This window comes from Nannospalax galili, unplaced genomic scaffold (assembly GCF_000622305.1).
Source record: "Nannospalax galili isolate Female #2095 unplaced genomic scaffold, S.galili_v1.0 scaffold213, whole genome shotgun sequence".
Classification (NCBI taxonomy): Eukaryota; Metazoa; Chordata; class Mammalia; order Rodentia; family Spalacidae; genus Nannospalax; species Nannospalax galili.
In genome coordinates, this window is record NW_008335195.1 from 4771340 (window position 1) to 4775554 (window position 4215).

The following is a 4215-nucleotide window of genomic DNA, read 5'->3' on the forward strand; positions in this document are numbered from 1 at the left end:
GTGCAGCTGTCCTCTGCCCACCTTCATCTGCCCCCCCGCCCCCAGTTTTCTCTAACCTGGCTGAGGTCAGCAGAGCCATGAGCAAGATGATCTGTGTTTCTGCTGAGGGTGTCTACTGGACACTGGAATTGCTGAATCTGTCATGAATAGCCTTGTCCAGCGACTCACTCAGACCCACAGACAGCCAAGTCTAGGCAAGATGATCTGTGTTTCTGCTGAGGGTGTCTACTGGACACTGGAATTGCTGAATCTGTCATGAATAGCCTTGTCCAGCGACTCACTCAGACCCACAGACAGCCAAGTCTAGAAACTGGCTGATGACAGTCAGGGAAAATACCATAGATAAATTCCCCAGTTTCAAGGTGTGATTTTTCATAATGTCCCTCTGACCACAGTCAACACCTGTGAGGACAGTAAAAATGATGCATTGAGTCTCAGATCTGACCCTTGTGGCCTCTCTGAGTCCCTTAGCTAAGTGGAGAAAAACTCTGAAAGGCTTCCTTCAAAACTCACAGCCACAGAAAGGGACCAGAGTGAATTACTTCAAAATCATTTTTATTAAAAAACAAAAATCAAAACAAAACAAACAAACAAAAAAACCAAAACAAAACTTGCTCAAATTGAAGCCAGACAGAGTTCGGCTTATAAATTTTGAGTTTAGGTGGAGACTAAAGGAATTTAGGTGTTATAGTTCATTAAATTACATCCTTTTAATGGATTTGGTTCACAAGTAATAGAAAAGAATATAGAGCTAAATTTTTCTAGTTTCAACTCTGTCATAGGGTTTTTTTCCTTTTTTTTTTTTTTTTTTTTTGGTGGAAGATAAGTGAATAGAAACACATTTCGCAATGATAGTGTAAAACCAGAAGCAAAACTCCTCGGCCTCAGACCTCCCATTCTGTCTGTATAGGCAGACATCACTGAGGCATGTAGTCAAGTACTGGGGAAATGCTTGAGCGAAGTCCTCAGACTAGCTGTGTGTTTTTATTTGTGAGTTCGTTAGAATAAAGTGATTTGTTTTTAAGTCAAGAGTGTCAGGAAAATTTAATACGACTATTCATTCCATATTTAAATTCATGAGTCACACCCACATTACCACCCTAAAAAGCGAAAAAGCAGATAGGGACCACCTCCATCGGAGAATCTACCAGCTGGGGTTTGTCTTGCTTTCTAATCTCAAACAGAGCTACTGGCCTATCATCCTCCGGGAAAGTTCGTCTTTGATTCAGGGACTCTGCTCTAGGATTTTCACAGTCTGTCACAGCCACACCCCGTAAATCACCAGGAAGTCTGGGGAGGGGAGGAACATAGCTTCTTCCCTCACCAGGAAGCAGCTATGGTTCCAAAAAGAGAGGGGTGCCTTGGTGTCAGCCATTGTCTTTACAACGAAGCGCCCTCATTCATTCAGACATAGCAGCCTCAAAGTGTCACTGGTACCCACAACCAAATGTAATCCTCTGAGGCCATGGTTGGGATGCAAAGTCTGCCACAGGACAGTGTCACAGTGAGTTTGTGGCCCTGACTGGGCATTCAGTAGTTGAGCTTGGGTCGAAACCAATCTTCTCCACAGTCCCGGTGCCCCTGGACCATGACAACGGTGCCCATGAGCAGAAGAGCTTGCGGCTCATTAAGGGCATCAGGCATGAAGATGGCTCGGAAGAGGCCATACAAACCAGCAGCTGTGCTCAGGCACTGGTTCACACTGAAGGGGGCCAGCCTGGACAAGTTCGTAGAACTCCTTGGGACTTAGGGCATTGTCCCCAAGAAGGATCGACACTCATCATACTAGTGTCTGGCCAAAGAAGTCCTGGAGATGACTGAGGACACACTCTAGTTCTGCCGGAGCCTGTTGGCACTTCTGTTGCTTGCTTCAGTGGTGGTCCATGGTTTCCTCCTCATCAGGTCCTCTGCCTGAGGAGATCTTCAGAAGCGCTTCAGCTGTTCATAGGGCAGAGGGAGCTGCTGGCGTTCCTACACGGTACTTTTCACCAGTTCCCAAGTAAACTGACAGCAGCCAGCAGCCTTCCTGGCTCACAGGCCCAGGAAACATCAGCACCAAGGGTTCGAAGGTTGGGCACCAGGAGTTTCTTCCAACTTATCACACTGCTCCAAATCCGAGACGGTGGCAGGAGATGGCACAGATACAACCTGTGGCTCAGGTGAAGTCATCACAGCTCAGAATAAAGTGATTAAAAAAAAAATGGATCTGTTTTATTGTACACAAATAATCCCTTCATAAACTAAAGTACTGAGACAGAACACAGGGGATACAGCCTGGCCACATCACACAGCAGTATTATGGGAACAGGAAGCAAAGGAAAGCTGAAGAAAAGCTACAGAGGCTGGGAGAGTCCTGGCGACTTTAACCACACAGGAAAATTAAACAGCAGCTGGGGTCCCCGGAGTCCAAGGGCCTCTGTGTACTTGGCATGGACCCCACAGAAGCCAAACCTGTCTGCTTACAGAGGTTCCCAAAGCAAACGGTGTTTCATCATTGGACTAGACGCAAATCACTCCTCAGAAAAGGTAAGCAATTGTTTCTTACAAGTTGAAGGCTGCCCAGGGCAATTATGAATAACACACACACACACACACACACACACACACACACACACACACACACACACACATATTCTGTGTTCAACCCTGGGAAGCATGACTACTCCCGAATTAATCCCAAACCAACATTAAAGCCAAGCTTTTCAACAATGCTAGGGAGTGGTTAGCTGCTGCTTAGGAAATTCTAGAATGTAATGTGTTTCAGAGAATAACATGGCAGGTAACATAAATGCTAAAATCACCCAGAGATCAATGGAAGAAATATGCAGATTAATCTCTGCACTCCCAACTCTCATGACCCAGGAGATGGAATAAAACAAACCAACCAAGAAATGACCTCCTGATCCTTGTGCAGACGATGTTCACAGCACAATTTCCAGTTCTGCCCCAGCTGTGAGTTAGAGATGTTTAGAGTGTTGCCTTCAAGCTTCGCCTCTCCTGTTTGTTAGGCTGTGTAACCACAGAGCTCCCAGAGACAAACAAGAGCCAGGTGTGGGCCGTCATTGTTAAGAGGGGTGTTAGCCTGGGAAAAGAAAGATGAGCCGCTCAAGGAAACCCTTTCTGGGTGGCATGGCAAACTCTTGTGATTAGATCTGGGAATAGCTTCAGGGGACTATAGCTGTGTTTAAAAGCACAGGCATAGGCTTTAAAAGGATTTTTCAATTGGTTTTTTGGTTTTGGTTTTGGTTTTTGTAGTTTGTGCTATATTTAATTATCTGAGTATTTATACTTGTTTATTTTTATTTTATGTTTATGACTGTTTTATCTGCATGCATGTAAACACATTCATGTCATGTGATGCCCATGGAGGCCAGAAGAGGGTGTTGGATACCCTGGAACTTGACTGTGGCTAGCCTTCCTGTGGGCACTGGGATCTGAACCCAGGTCCTGTGGAAGAGCAGCCAGTGATCTTAACCACTGAGCCATCTCTCCAGCCCCCAAAGTCATTTTTTTAAACCTAAAAGTACCTTAAAGAATGACTTTAGGCCATTCTTAATTAAACCCAACAAATATGTATTGGAAGTAAACATATACAGAGTGTTGGGTTGGACTGCAGAGACCAGAGGGTGAAACCCCCCGCCCCCAGAGCCTCAAAGTCTTTACAACTGTATCACCTTATGGTTAGTTTTAAATAAGCATTTGTTTTATGAGTAAAGCCAGTTTTTTGTTTGTTGGTTGGTTTGTTTGTTTTAAAGTATGAATTCTACAAACCTATTTCCAGTCTGGAGTCATATATTTTTCTCATATCCAAGAACAAGATGGAAAGGAATTTGTGTAGTAGACTTTTTTAAATTAGCACATGGTAAATACCACATTAACCTAGATAAGGATAAATCATTCTGATTCCTGTTAGATAATGGGATGCCCTCCTTCCAGATGCTCCTGCCAACCACTGTGCTGTTTGCAACACAGCCAACACCAGTACTACTTCCTCCAACTTCACAACTGTTTGGCAAATAAACCTCTTTGAACTATAAAATTAAAAAATAATAATTAAATTGTTATGTGAGTATGTCCTTGGGAATCATTAATGTGCACACAATCATGGCATTTTATATGCCACCTCTATTATTAAAATAGTATCTATTACATATATGCTTGCTGTACACACCTAAAACACATGGCCACAACCCACTGTCCCCGTGAAATGATTTC

The 4215-nt window shown here is 43.9% G+C and overlaps 1 pseudogene; it reads right to left on the minus strand.

Moving 5' to 3' along the window:
- Positions 1–1419: 1419 nt before the first annotated feature.
- Positions 1420–2169, minus strand: LOC103731424 (annotated as a pseudogene).
- Between the last annotated feature and the right edge of the window lie 2046 nt (positions 2170–4215).